Source organism: Ambystoma mexicanum, chromosome 1p (assembly GCF_040938575.1).
Source record: "Ambystoma mexicanum isolate Mex_15411 chromosome 1p, UKY_AmexF1_1, whole genome shotgun sequence".
NCBI classification, from domain to species: Eukaryota; Metazoa; Chordata; class Amphibia; order Caudata; family Ambystomatidae; genus Ambystoma; species Ambystoma mexicanum.
The window spans coordinates 1,474,900,455-1,474,914,174 of record NC_090921.1 but is presented as its reverse complement, the minus strand read 5'-3'; the positions used below and the strand labels follow the sequence as shown (position 1 = coordinate 1,474,914,174).

At 42.4% G+C, this 13,720-nt stretch overlaps 17 non-coding genes across 17 annotated transcripts; all 17 read right to left on the bottom strand.

Annotated features, from left to right (window-relative positions):
- Positions 1-564: 564 nt before the first annotated feature.
- Positions 565-638, bottom strand: TRNAI-AAU (transfer RNA isoleucine (anticodon AAU)). Its single transcript has one exon. It is a non-coding gene; the product is annotated as a tRNA-Ile (tRNA).
- Positions 639-1,186: 548 nt separating this feature from the next.
- Positions 1,187-1,260, bottom strand: TRNAI-AAU (transfer RNA isoleucine (anticodon AAU)). Its single transcript has one exon. It is a non-coding gene; the product is annotated as a tRNA-Ile (tRNA).
- Positions 1,261-1,985: 725 nt separating this feature from the next.
- Positions 1,986-2,059, bottom strand: TRNAI-AAU (transfer RNA isoleucine (anticodon AAU)). Its single transcript has one exon. It is a non-coding gene; the product is annotated as a tRNA-Ile (tRNA).
- A 675-nt stretch (positions 2,060-2,734) lies between these two features.
- Positions 2,735-2,808, bottom strand: TRNAI-AAU (transfer RNA isoleucine (anticodon AAU)). Its single transcript has one exon. It is a non-coding gene; the product is annotated as a tRNA-Ile (tRNA).
- Positions 2,809-3,356: 548 nt separating this feature from the next.
- TRNAI-AAU (transfer RNA isoleucine (anticodon AAU)) lies at positions 3,357-3,430 on the bottom strand. The gene has a single exon. It is a non-coding gene; the product is annotated as a tRNA-Ile (tRNA).
- A 676-nt stretch (positions 3,431-4,106) lies between these two features.
- TRNAI-AAU (transfer RNA isoleucine (anticodon AAU)) lies at positions 4,107-4,180 on the bottom strand. The gene has a single exon. It is a non-coding gene; the product is annotated as a tRNA-Ile (tRNA).
- A 725-nt stretch (positions 4,181-4,905) lies between these two features.
- On the bottom strand, positions 4,906-4,979 carry TRNAI-AAU (transfer RNA isoleucine (anticodon AAU)). Its single transcript has one exon. It is a non-coding gene; the product is annotated as a tRNA-Ile (tRNA).
- Positions 4,980-5,655: 676 nt separating this feature from the next.
- TRNAI-AAU (transfer RNA isoleucine (anticodon AAU)) lies at positions 5,656-5,729 on the bottom strand. The gene has a single exon. It is a non-coding gene; the product is annotated as a tRNA-Ile (tRNA).
- Positions 5,730-6,453: 724 nt separating this feature from the next.
- TRNAI-AAU (transfer RNA isoleucine (anticodon AAU)) lies at positions 6,454-6,527 on the bottom strand. The gene has a single exon. It is a non-coding gene; the product is annotated as a tRNA-Ile (tRNA).
- A 548-nt stretch (positions 6,528-7,075) lies between these two features.
- Positions 7,076-7,149, bottom strand: TRNAI-AAU (transfer RNA isoleucine (anticodon AAU)). The gene has a single exon. It is a non-coding gene; the product is annotated as a tRNA-Ile (tRNA).
- Positions 7,150-7,874: 725 nt separating this feature from the next.
- On the bottom strand, positions 7,875-7,948 carry TRNAI-AAU (transfer RNA isoleucine (anticodon AAU)). Its single transcript has one exon. It is a non-coding gene; the product is annotated as a tRNA-Ile (tRNA).
- Positions 7,949-8,953: 1,005 nt separating this feature from the next.
- On the bottom strand, positions 8,954-9,027 carry TRNAI-AAU (transfer RNA isoleucine (anticodon AAU)). The gene has a single exon. It is a non-coding gene; the product is annotated as a tRNA-Ile (tRNA).
- A 725-nt stretch (positions 9,028-9,752) lies between these two features.
- Positions 9,753-9,826, bottom strand: TRNAI-AAU (transfer RNA isoleucine (anticodon AAU)). Its single transcript has one exon. It is a non-coding gene; the product is annotated as a tRNA-Ile (tRNA).
- Positions 9,827-10,831: 1,005 nt separating this feature from the next.
- Positions 10,832-10,905, bottom strand: TRNAI-AAU (transfer RNA isoleucine (anticodon AAU)). The gene has a single exon. It is a non-coding gene; the product is annotated as a tRNA-Ile (tRNA).
- A 716-nt stretch (positions 10,906-11,621) lies between these two features.
- On the bottom strand, positions 11,622-11,695 carry TRNAI-AAU (transfer RNA isoleucine (anticodon AAU)). Its single transcript has one exon. It is a non-coding gene; the product is annotated as a tRNA-Ile (tRNA).
- A 548-nt stretch (positions 11,696-12,243) lies between these two features.
- TRNAI-AAU (transfer RNA isoleucine (anticodon AAU)) lies at positions 12,244-12,317 on the bottom strand. The gene has a single exon. It is a non-coding gene; the product is annotated as a tRNA-Ile (tRNA).
- A 725-nt stretch (positions 12,318-13,042) lies between these two features.
- TRNAI-AAU (transfer RNA isoleucine (anticodon AAU)) lies at positions 13,043-13,116 on the bottom strand. Its single transcript has one exon. It is a non-coding gene; the product is annotated as a tRNA-Ile (tRNA).
- Positions 13,117-13,720: the final 604 nt, after the last annotated feature.

Sequence of the window (13,720 nt, the reverse complement as noted above, 5' to 3'; positions counted from 1 at the left end):
ATATGACAATTATCTTCAAACTGACTTGTATCCTGCATCACATTTAAGTAGAACTGGGACTAAGAAGGTTAAATGCATCTCATTGGTCATTTCCCACAGCAGTACTGACCTGTGACCATTTATGGACTGCTGCTTCCAACAAAACAGCAAACTTGTCATAGTAAATCTAAAGCTGTGGGTGGGAATTCTGCATCAATCTCATGCTTCTGCAGAAATATTTCCCAAATTGACAAAGTGGCCAATACTGGGATCAAATTCGCTAACTTGGCGTGATTAGCACCATGCTCAGTCAGAAAAAGTATGCCTTCTGACTGGAGCATAGGAGGGAGGCCAGTTGCAGGGGGGAGTTTTCTTCCCTTGAAAGAAAATGCCTAACTCATTCACAAATACAACCCTTATCCTCACAACAACATTGGTTATGTCCGCAGTAGTACTGACCCGTGACTATGTATGCAGAGCTGCTTCCAACAAAACAGCAATCTTGTGTTAGTAACTCTAAAGCTGTGAGTGCCAATTCTGCATCAATCTCATCCTTCTGCAGAAATATTTCCCAAAATGACAAAGTGGCCAATACGGGGATCGAACCCGTGACCTTGGCGTTATTAGCACCACGCTCTAACCAACTGAGCTAACCGGCCAGCTGAGAGTCTTTTTCCCTTGGAAAAAAATGCCTAACTCATTCACACATAAAACCCTTATCCTCACAACAACCTAAAGAAAAACTACATGTGATCTGAAGGAAATTCATGAATATGACAATTATCTTCAAACTGACTTGTATCCTGCATCACATTTAAGTAGAACTGGGACAAAGAAGGTTCTAATGCTTCTGCAGACATTTTTCCCAAATTGACAAAGTGGCCAATACTGGGATCAAATTCGCTAACTTGGCGTGATTAGCACCATGCTCAGTCAGAAAAAGTATGCTTCTGACTCGAGCATAGGAGGGAGGCCAGTTGCAGGGGGGAGTTTTCTTTCCTTGAAAGAAAATGCCTAACTCATTCACAAATACAACCCTTATCCTCACAACAACATTGGTTATGTCCACAGCATTACTGACCCGTGACTATGTATGCACAGCTGCTTCCAACAAAACAGCAATCTTGTGTTAGTAACTCTAAAGCTGTGAGTGCCAATTCTGCATCAATCTCATCCTTCTGCAGAAATATTTCCCAAAATGACAAAGTGGCCAATACGGGGATCGAACCCGTGACCTTGGCGTTATTAGCACCACGCTCTAACCAACTGAGCTAACCGGCCAGCTGAGAGGAATATTTCTGACTGGACCATAAGAGGGAGGCCAGTTGCAGGGGGATTGTTTCTTCCCTTGGAAAAAAAATGCCTAACTCATTCACACATAAAACCCTTATCCTCACAACAACCTAAAGAAAAACTACATGTGATCTGAAGGAAATTCATGAATATGACAATTATCTTCAAACTGACTTGTAGCCTGCATCACATTTAAGTAGAACTGGGACAAAGAAGGTTAAATGCATCTCATTGGTCATTTCCCACAGCAGTACTGACCTGTGACCATTTATGGACTGCTGCTTCCAACAAAACAGCAAACTAGTCATAGTAAATCTAAAGCTGTGGGTGGGAATTCTGCATCAATCTCATGCTTCTGCAGAAATATTTCCCAAATTGACAAAGTGGCCAATACTGGGATCAAATTCGCTAACTTGGCTTGATTAGAACCATGCTCAGTCAGAAAAAGTATGCCCTCTGACTGGAGCATAGGAGGGAGGCCAGTTGCAGGGGGGAGTTTTCTTCCTTTGAAAGAAAATGCCTAACTCATTCACAAATACAACCCTTATCCTCACAACAACATTGGTTATGTCCGCAGCAGTACTGACCCGTGACTATGTATGCACAGCTGCTTCCAACAAAACAGCAATCTTGTGTTAGTAACTCTAAAGCTGTGAGTGCCAATTCTGCATCAATCTCATCCTTCTGCAGAAATATTTCCCAAAATGACAAAGTGGCCAATACGGGGATCGAACCCGTGACCTTGGCGTTATTAGCACCACGCTCTAACCAACTGAGCTAACCGGCCAGCTGAGAGTCTTTTTCCCTTGGAAAAAAATGCCTAACTCATTCACACATAAAACCCTTATCCTCACAACAACCTAAAGAAAAACTACATGTGATCTGAAGGAAATTCATGAATATGACAATTATCTTCAAACTGACTTGTATCCTGCATCACATTTAAGTAGAACTGGGACAAAGAAGGTAAATGCATCTCATTGGTCATTTCCCACAGCAGTACTGACCTGTGACCATTTATGGACTGCTGCTTCCAACAAAACAGCAAACTTGTCATAGTAAATCTAAAGCTGTGGGTGGGAATTCTGCATCAATCTCATGCTTCTGCAGAAATATTTCCCAAATTGACAAAGTGGCCAATACTGGGATCAAATTCGCTAACTTGGCGTGATTAGCACCATGCTCAGTCAGAAAAAGTATGCCTTCTGACTGGAGCATAGGAGGGAGGCCAGTTGCAGGGGGGAGTTTTCTTCCCTTGAAAGAAAATGCCTAACTCATTCACAAATACAACCCTTATCCTCACAACAACATTGGTTATGTCCGCAGTAGTACTGACCCGTGACTATGTATGCAGAGCTGCTTCCAACAAAACAGCAATCTTGTGTTAGTAACTCTAAAGCTGTGAGTGCCAATTCTGCATCAATCTCATCCTTCTGCAGAAATATTTCCCAAAATGACAAAGTGGCCAATACGGGGATCGAACCCGTGACCTTGGCGTTATTAGCACCACGCTCTAACCAACTGAGCTAACCGGCCAGCTGAGAGTCTTTTTCCCTTGGAAAAAAATGCCTAACTCATTCACACATAAAACCCTTATCCTCACAACAACCTAAAGAAAAACTACATGTGATCTGAAGGAAATTCATGAATATGACAATTATCTTCAAACTGACTTGTATCCTGCATCACATTTAAGTAGAACTGGGACAAAGAAGGTTCTAATGCTTCTGCAGACATTTTTCCCAAATTGACAAAGTGGCCAATACTGGGATCAAATTCGCTAACTTGGCGTGATTAGCACCATGCTCAGTCAGAAAAAGTATGCTTCTGACTGGAGCATAGGAGGGAGGCCAGTTGCAGGGGGGAGTTTTCTTTCCTTGAAAGAAAATGCCTAACTCATTCACAAATACAACCCTTATCCTCACAACAACATTGGTTATGTCCACAGCATTACTGACCCGTGACTATGTATGCACAGCTGCTTCCAACAAAACAGCAATCTTGTGTTAGTAACTCTAAAGCTGTGAGTGCCAATTCTGCATCAATCTCATCCTTCTGCAGAAATATTTCCCAAAATGACAAAGTGGCCAATACGGGGATCGAACCCGTGACCTTGGCGTTATTAGCACCACGCTCTAACCAACTGAGCTAACCGGCCAGCTGAGAGTCTTTTTCCCTTGGAAAAAAATGCCTAACTCATTCACACATAAAACCCTTATCCTCACAACAACCTAAAGAAAAACTACATGTGATCTGAAGGAAATTCATGAATATGACAATTATCTTCAAACTGACTTGTATCCTGCATCACATTTAAGTAGAACTGGGACAAAGAAGGTTAAATGCATCTCATTGGTCATTTCCCACAGCAGTACTGACCTGTGACCATTTATGGACTGCTGCTTCCAACAAAACAGCAAACTTGTCATAGTAAATCTAAAGCTGTGGGTGGGAATTCTGCATCAATCTCATGCTTCTGCAGAAATATTTCCCAAATTGACAAAGTGGCCAATACTGGGATCAAATTCGCTAACTTGGCGTGATTAGCACCATGCTCAGTCAGAAAAAGTATGCCTTCTGACTGGAGCATAGGAGGGAGGCCAGTTGCAGGGGGGAGTTTTCTTCCCTTGAAAGAAAATGCCTAACTCATTCACAAATACAACCCTTATCCTCACAACAACATTGGTTATGTCCGCAGTAGTCCTGACCCGTGACTATGTATGCAGAGCTGCTTCCAACAAAACAGCAATCTTGTGTTAGTAACTCTAAAGCTGTGAGTGCCAATTCTGCATCAATCTCATCCTTCTGCAGAAATATTTCCCAAAATGACAAAGTGGCCAATACGGGGATCGAACCCGTGACCTTGGCGTTATTAGCACCACGCTCTAACCAACTGAGCTAACCGACCAGCTGAGAGGAATATTTCTGACTGGACCATAAGAGGGAGGCCAGTTGCAGGGGGATTTTTTCTTCCCTTGGAAAAAAAATGCCTAACTCATTCACACATAAAACCCTTATCCTCACAACAACCTAAAGAAAAACTACATGTGATCTGAAGGAAATTCATGAATATGATAATTATCTTCAAACTGACTTGTAGCCTGCATCACATTTAAGTAGAACTGGGACAAAGAAGGTTAAATGCATCTCATTGGTCATTTCCCACAGCAGTACTGACCTGTGACCATTTATGGACTGCTGCTTCCAACAAAACAGCAAACTAGTCATAGTAAATCTAAAGCTGTGGGTGGGAATTCTGCATCAATCTCATGCTTCTGCAGAAATATTTCCCAAATTGACAAAGTGGCCAATACTGGGATCAAATTCGCTAACTTGGCTTGATTAGAACCATGCTCAGTCAGAAAAAGTATGCCTTCTGACTGGAGCATAGGAGGGAGGCCAGTTGCAGGGGGGAGTTTTCTTCCTTTGAAAGAAAATGCCTAACTCATTCACAAATACAACCCTTATCCTCACAACAACATTGGTTATGTCCGCAGCAGTACTGACCCGTGACTATGTATGCACAGCTGCTTCCAACAAAACAGCAATCTTGTGTTAGTAACTCTAAAGCTGTGAGTGCCAATTCTGCATCAATCTCATCCTTCTGCAGAAATATTTCCCAAAATGACAAAGTGGCCAATACGGGGATCGAACCCGTGACCTTGGCGTTATTAGCACCACGCTCTAACCAACTGAGCTAACCGGCCAGCTGAGAGTCTTTTTCCCTTGGAAAAAAATGCCTAACTCATTCACACATAAAACCCTTATCCTCACAACAACCTAAAGAAAAACTACATGTGATCTGAAGGAAATTCATGAATATGACAATTATCTTCAAACTGACTTGTATCCTGCATCACATTTAAGTAGAACTGGGACAAAGAAGGTTAAATGCATCTCATTGGTCATTTCCCACAGCAGTACTGACCTGTGACCATTTATGGACTGCTGCTTCCAACAAAACAGCAAACTTGTCATAGTAAATCTAAAGCTGTGGGTGGGAATTCTGCATCAATCTCATGCTTCTGCAGAAATATTTCCCAAATTGACAAAGTGGCCAATACTGGGATCAAATTCGCTAACTTGGCGTGATTAGCACCATGCTCAGTCAGAAAAAGTAAGCCTTCTGACTGGAGCATAGGAGGGAGGCCAGTTGCAGGGGGGAGTTTTCTTCCCTTGAAAGAAAATGCCTAACTCATTCACAAATACAACCCTTATCCTCACAACAACATTGGTTATGTCCGCAGCAGTACTGACCCGTGACTATGTATGCACAGCTGCTTCCAACAAAACAGCAATCTTGTGTTAGTAACTCTAAAGCTGTGAGTGCCAATTCTGCATCAATCTCATGCTTCTGCAGAAATATTTCCCAAAATGACAAAGTGGCCAATACGGGGATCGAACCCGTGACCTTGGCGTTATTAGCACCACGCTCTAACCAACTGAGCTAACCGGCCAGCTGAGAGATATATTTCTAACTGGAGCATAAGAGGGAGGCCAGTTGCAGGGTTTTTTTTTCTTCCCTTGGAAAAAAATGCCTAACTCATTCACACAGACAACCCTTATCCTCACAACAACCTAAAGAAAAACTCCATGTGATCTGAAGGAAATTCATGAATATTACAATTATCTTCAAACTGACTTGTGGCCTGCATCACATTTAAGTAGTACTGCGTCAAAGAAGGTTAAATGCATCTCATTGGTCATTTCCCACAGCAGTACTGACCTGTGACCATTTATGGACTGCTGCTTCCAACAAAACAGCAAACTTGTCATAGTAAATCTAAAGCTGTGGGTGGGAATTCTGCATCAATCACATGCTTCTGCAGAAATATTTCCCAAATTGACAAAGTGGCCAATACTGGGATCAAATTCGCTAACTTGGCTTGATTAGCACCATGCTCAGTCAGAAAAAGTATGCCTTCTGACTGGAGCATAGGAGGGAGGCCAGTTGCAGGGGGGAGTTTTCTTCCTTTGAAAGAAAATGCCTAACTCATTCACAAATACAACCCTTATCCCCACAACAACATTGGTTATGTCCGCAGCAGTACTGACCCGTGACTATGTATGCACAGCTGCTTCCAACAAAACAGCAATCTTGTGTTAGTAACTCTAAAGCTGTGAGTGCCAATTCTGCATCAATCTCATCCTTCTGCAGAAATATTTCCCAAAATGACAAAGTGGCCAATACGGGGATCGAACCCGTGACCTTGGCGTTATTAGCACCACGCTCTAACCAACTGAGCTAACCGGCCAGCTGAGAGTCTTTTTCCCTTGGAAAAAAATGCCTAACTCATTCACACATAAAACCCTTATCCTCACAACAACCTAAAGAAAAACTACATGTGATCTGAAGGAAATTCATTAATATGACAATTATCTTCAAACTGACTTATATCCTGCATCACATTTAAGTAGAACTGGGACAAAGAAGGTTCTAATGCTTCTGCAGACATTTTTCCCAAATTGACAAAGTGGCCAATACTGGGATCAAATTCGCTAACTTGGCGTGATTAGCACCATGCTCAGTCAGAAAAAGTATGCTTCTGACTGGAGCATAGGAGGGAGGCCAGTTGCAGGGGGGAGTTTTCTTTCCTTGAAAGAAAATGCCTAACTAATTCACAAATACAACCCTTATCCTCACAACAACATTGGTTATGTCCGCAGCAGTACTGACCCGTGACTATGTATGCACAGCTGCTTCCAACAAAACAGCAATCTTGTGTTAGTAACTCTAAAGCTGTGAGTGCCAATTCTGCATCAATCTCATCCTTCTGCAGAAATATTTCCCAAAATGACAAAGTGGCCAATACGGGGATCGAACCCGTGACCTTGGCGTTATTAGCACCACGCTCTAACCAACTGAGCTAACCGGCCAGCTGAGAGGAATATTTCTGACTGGACCATAAGAGGGAGGCCAGTTGCAGGGGGATTTTTTCTTCCCTTGGAAAAAAAATGCCTAACTCATTCACACATAAAACCCTTATCCTCACAACAACCTAAAGAAAAACTACATGTGATCTGAAGGAAATTCATGAATATGACAATTATCTTCAAACTGACTTGTAGCCTGCATCACATTTAAGTAGAACTGGGACAAAGAAGGTTAAATGCATCTCATTGGTCATTTCCCACAGCAGTACTGACCTGTGACCATTTATGGACTGCTGCTTCCAACAAAACAGCAAACTAGTCATAGTAAATCTAAAGCTGTGGGTGGGAATTCTGCATCAATCTCATGCTTCTGCAGAAATATTTCCCAAATTGACAAAGTGGCCAATACTGGGATCAAATTCGCTAACTTGGCTTGATTAGAACCATGCTCAGTCAGAAAAAGTATGCCTTCTGACTGGAGCATAGGAGGGAGGCCAGTTGCAGGGGGGAGTTTTCTTCCTTTGAAAGAAAATGCCTAACTCATTCACAAATACAACCCTTATCCTCACAACAACATTGGTTATGTCCGCAGCAGTACTGACCCGTGACTATGTATGCACAGCTGCTTCCAACAAAACAGCAATCTTGTGTTAGTAACTCTAAAGCTGTGACTGCCAATTCTGCATCAATCTCATCCTTCTGCAGAAATATTTCCCAAAATGACAAAGTGGCCAATACGGGGATCGAACCCGTGACCTTGGCGTTATTAGCACCACGCTCTAACCAACTGAGCTAACCGGCCAGCTGAGAGTCTTTTTCCCTTAGAAAAAAATGCCTAACTCATTCACACATAAAACCCTTATCCTCACAACAACCTAAAGAAAACCTACATGTGATCTGAAGGAAATTCATGAATATGACAATTATCTTCAAACTGACTTGTATCCTGCATCACATTTAAGTAGAACTGGGACAAAGAAGGTTAAATGCATCTCATTGGTCATTTCCCACAGCAGTACTGACCTGTGACCATTTATGGACTGCTGATTCCAACAAAACAGCAAACTTGTCATAGTAAATCTAAAGCTGTGGGTGGGAATTCTGCATCAATCTCATGCTTCTGCAGAAATATTTCCCAAATTGACAAAGTGGCCAATACTGGGATCAAATTCGCTAACTTGGCGTGATTAGCACCATGCTCAGTCAGAAAAAGTATGCCTTCTGACTGGAGCATAGGAGGGAGGCCAGTTGCAGGGGGGAGTTTTCTTCCCTTGAAAGAAAATGCCTAACTCATTCACAAATACAACCCTTATCCTCACAACAACATTGGTTATGTCCGCAGTAGTACTGACCCGTGACTATGTATGCAGAGCTGCTTCCAACAAAACAGCAATCTTGTGTTAGTAACTCTAAAGCTGTGAGTGCCAATTCTGCATCAATCTCATCCTTCTGCAGAAATATTTCCCAAATTGACAAAGTGGCCAATACTGGGATCAAATTCGCTAACTTGGCGTGATTAGCACCATGCTCAGTCAGAAAAAGTAAGCCTTCTGACTGGAGCATAGGAGGGAGGCCAGTTGCAGGGGGGAGTTTTCTTCCCTTGAAAGAAAATGCCTAACTCATTCACAAATACAACCCTTATCCTCACAACAACATTGGTTATGTCCGCAGCAGTACTGACCCGTGACTATGTATGCACAGCTGCTTCCAACAAAACAGCAATCTTGTGTTAGTAACTCTAAAGCTGTGAGTGCCAATTCTGCATCAATCTCATCCTTCTGCAGAAATATTTCCCAAAATGACAAAGTGGCCAATACGGGGATCGAACCCGTGACCTTGGCATTATTAGCACCACGCTCTAACCAACTGAGCTAACCGGCCAGCTGAGAGGAATATTTCTGACTGGACCATAAGAGGGAGGCCAGTTGCAGGGGGATTTTTTCTTCCCTTGGAAAAAAAATGCCTAACTCATTCACACATAAAACCCTTATCCTCACAACAACCTAAAGAAAAACTACATGTGATCTGAAGGAAATTCATGAATATGACAATTATCTTCAAACTGACTTGTAGCCTGCATCACATTTAAGTAGAACTGGGACAAAGAAGGTTAAATGCATCTCATTGGTCATTTCCCACAGCAGTACTGACCTGTGACCATTTATGGACTGCTGCTTCCAACAAAACAGCAAACTAGTCATAGTAAATCTAAAGCTGTGGGTGGGAATTCTGCATCAATCTCATGCTTCTGCAGAAATATTTCCCAAATTGACAAAGTGGCCAATACTGGGATCAAATTCGCTAACTTGGCTTGATTAGAACCATGCTCAGTCAGAAAAAGTATGCCTTCTGACTGGAGCATAGGAGGGAGGCCAGTTGCAGGGGGGAGTTTTCTTCCTTTGAAAGAAAATGCCTAACTCATTCACAAATACAACCCTTATCCTCACAACAACATTGGTTATGTCCGCAGCAGTACTGACCCGTGACTATGTATGCACAGCTGCTTCCAACAAAACAGCAATCTTGTGTTAGTAACTCTAAAGCTGTGAGTGCCAATTCTGCATCAATCTCATTCTTCTGCAGAAATATTTCCCAAAATGACAAAGTGGCCAATACGGGGATCGAACCCGTGACCTTGGCGTTATTAGCACCACGCTCTAACCAACTGAGCTAACCGGCCAGCTGAGAGTCTTTTACCCTTGGAAAAAAATGCCTAACTCATTCACACATAAAACCCTTATCCTCACAACAACCTAAAGAAAAACTACATGTGATCTGAAGGAAATTCATGAATATGACAATTATCTTCAAACTGACTTGTATCCTGCATCACATTTAAGTAGAACTGGGACAAAGAAGGTTAAATGCATCTCATTGGTCATTTCCCACAGCAGTACTGACCTGTGACCATTTATGGACTGCTGATTCCAACAAAACAGCAAACTTGTCATAGTAAATCTAAAGCTGTGGGTGGGAATTCTGCATCAATCTCATGCTTCTGCAGAAATATTTCCCAAATTGACAAAGTGGCCAATACTGGGATCAAATTCGCTAACTTGGCGTGATTAGCACCATGCTCAGTCAGAAAAAGTATGCCTTCTGACTGGAGCATAGGAGGGAGGCCAGTTGCAGGGGGGAGTTTTCTTCCCTTGAAAGAAAATGCCTAACTCATTCACAAATACAACCCTTATCCTCACAACAACATTGGTTATGTCCGCAGTAGTACTGACCCGTGACTATGTATGCAGAGCTGCTTCCAACAAAACAGCAATCTTGTGTTAGTAACTCTAAAGCTGTGAGTGCCAATTCTGCATCAATCTCATCCTTCTGCAGAAATATTTCCCAAATTGACAAAGTGGCCAATACTGGGATCAAATTCGCTAACTTGGCGTGATTAGCACCATGCTCAGTCAGAAAAAGTAAGCCTTCTGACTGGAGCATAGGAGGGAGGCCAGTTGCAGGGGGGAGTTTTCTTCCCTTGAAAGAAAATGCCTAACTCATTCACAAATACAACCCTTATCCTCACAACAACATTGGTTATGTCCGCAGCAGTACTGACCCGTGACTATGTATGCACAGCTGCTTCCAACAAAACAGCAATCTTGTGTTAGTAACTCTAAAGCTGTGAGTGCCAATTCTGCATCAATCTCATGCTTCTGCAGAAATATTTCCCAAAAGGACAAAGTGGCCAATACGGGGATCGAACCCGTGACCTTGGCGTTATTAGCACCACGCTCTAACCAACTGAGCTAACCGGCCAGCTGAGAAATATATTTCTAACTGGAGCATAAGAGGGAGGCCAGTTGCAGGGGGATTTTTTCTTCCCTTGGAAAAAAATGCCTAACTCATTCACACAGACAACCCTTATCCTCAAAACAACCTAAAGAAAAACTCCATGTGATCTGAAGGAAATTCATGAATATTACAATTATCTTCAAACTGACTTGTGGCCTGCATCACATTTAAGTAGTACTGCGACAAAGAAGGTTAAATGCATCTCATTGGTCATTTCCCACAGCAGTACTGACCTGTGACCATTTATGGACTGCTGCTTCCAACAAAACAGCAAACTTGTCATAGTAAATCTAAAGCTGTGGGTGGGAATTCTGCATCAATCACATGCTTCTGCAGAAATATTTCCCAAATTGACAAAGTGGCCAATACTGGGATCAAATTCGCTAACTTGGCTTGATTAGCACCATGCTCAGTCAGAAAAAGTATGCCTTCTGACTGGAGCAGAGGAGGGAGGCCAGTTGCAGGGGGGAGTTTTCTTCCTTTGAAAGAAAATGCCTAACTCATTCACAAATACAACCCTTATCCCCACAACAACATTGGTTATGTCCGCAGCAGTACTGACCCGTGACTATGTATGCACAGCTGCTTCCAACAAAACAGCAATCTTGTGTTAGTAACTCTAAAGCTGTGAGTGCCAATTCTGCATCAATCTCATCCTTCTGCAGAAATATTTCCCAAAATGACCAATACGGGGATCGAACCCGTGACCTTGGCGTTATTAGCACCACGCTCTAACCAACTGAGCTAACCGGCCAGCTGAGAGTCTTTTTCCCTTGGAAAAAAATGCCTAACTCATTCACACATAAAACCCTTATCCTCACAACAACCTAAAGAAATACTACATGTGATCTGAAGGAAATTCATTAATATGACAATTATCTTCAAACTGACTTGTATCCTGCATCACATTTAAGTAGAACTGGGACAAAGAAGGTTCTAATGCTTCTGCAGACATTTTTCCCAAATTGACAAAGTGGCCAATACTGGGATCAAATTCGCTAACTTGGCGTGATTAGCACCATGCTCAGTCAGAAAAAGTATGCTTCTGACTGGAGCATAGGAGGGAGGCCAGTTGCAGGGGGGAGTTTTCTTTCCTTGAAAGAAAATGCCTAACTCATTCACAAATACAACCCTTATCCTCACAACAACATTGGTTATGTCCGCAGCAGTACTGACCCGTGACTATGTATGCACAGCTGCTTCCAACAAAACAGCAATCTTGTGTTAGTAACTCTAAAGCTGTGAGTGCCAATTCTGCATCAATCTCATCCTTCTGCAGAAATATTTCCCAAAATGACAAAGTGGCCAATACGGGGATCGAACCCATGACCTTGGCGTTATTAGCACCACGCTCTAACTAACTGAGCTAACCGGCCAGCTGAGAGGAATATTTCTGACTGGACCATAAGAGGGAGGCCAGTTGCAGGGGGATTTTTTCTTCCCTTGGAAAAAAAATGCCTAACTCATTCACACATAAAACCCTTATCCTCACAACAACCTAAAGAAAAACTACATGTGATCTGAAGGAAATTCATGAATATGACAATTATCTTCAAACTGACTTGTAGCCTGCATCACATTTAAGTAGAACTGGGACAAAGAAGGTTAAATGCATCTTATTGGTCATTTCCCACAGCAGTACTGACCTGTGACCATTTATGGACTGCTGCTTCCAACAAAACAGCAAACTAGTCATAGTAAATCTAAAGCTGTGGGTGGGAATTCTGCATCAATCTCATGCTTCTGCAGAAATATTTCCCAAATTGACAAAGTGGCCAATACTGGGATCAAATTCGCTAACTTGGCTTGATTAGAACCATGCTCAGTCAGAAAAAGTATGCCTTCTGACTGGAGCATAGGAGGGAGGCCAGTTGCAGGGGGGAGTTTTCTTCCTTTGAAAGAAAATGCCTAACTCATTCACAAATACAACCCTTATCCTCACAACAACATTGGTTATGTCCGCAGCAGTACTGACCCGTGACTATGTATGCACAGCTGCTTCCAACAAAACAGCAATCTTGTGTTAGTAACTCTAAAGCTGTGAGTGCCAATTCTGCATCAATCTCATCCTTCTGCAGAAATATTTCCCAAAATGACAAAGTGGCCAATACGGGGATCGAACCCGTGACCTTGGCGTTATTAGCACCACGCTCTAACCAACTGAGCTAACCGGCCAGCTAAGAGTCTTTTTCCCTTGGAAAAAAATGCCTAACTCATTCACACATAAAACCCTTATCCTCACAACAACCTAAAGAAAAACTACATGTGATCTGAAGGAAATTCATGAATATGACAATTATCTTCAAACTGACTTGTAGCCTGCATCACATTTAAGTAGAACTGGGACAAAGAAGGTTAAATGCATCTCATTGGTCATTTCCCACAGCAGTACTGACCTGTGACCATTTATGGACTGCTGCTTCCAACAAAACAGCAAACTGGTCATAGTAAATCTAAAGCTGTGGGTGGGAATTCTGCATCAATCACATGCTTCTGCAGAAATATTTCCCAAATTGACAAAGTGGCCAATACTGGGATCAAATTCGCTAACTTGGCTTGATTAGCACCATGCTCAGTCAGAAAAAGTATGCCTTCTGATTGGAGCATAGGAGGGAGGCCAGTTGCAGGGGGGAGTTTTCTTCCTTTGAAAGAAAATGCCTAACTCATTCACAAATACAACCCTTATCCTCACAACAACATTGGTTATGTCCGCAGCAGTACTGACCCGTGACTATGTATGCACAGCTGCTTCCAACAAAACAGCAATCTTGTGTTAGTA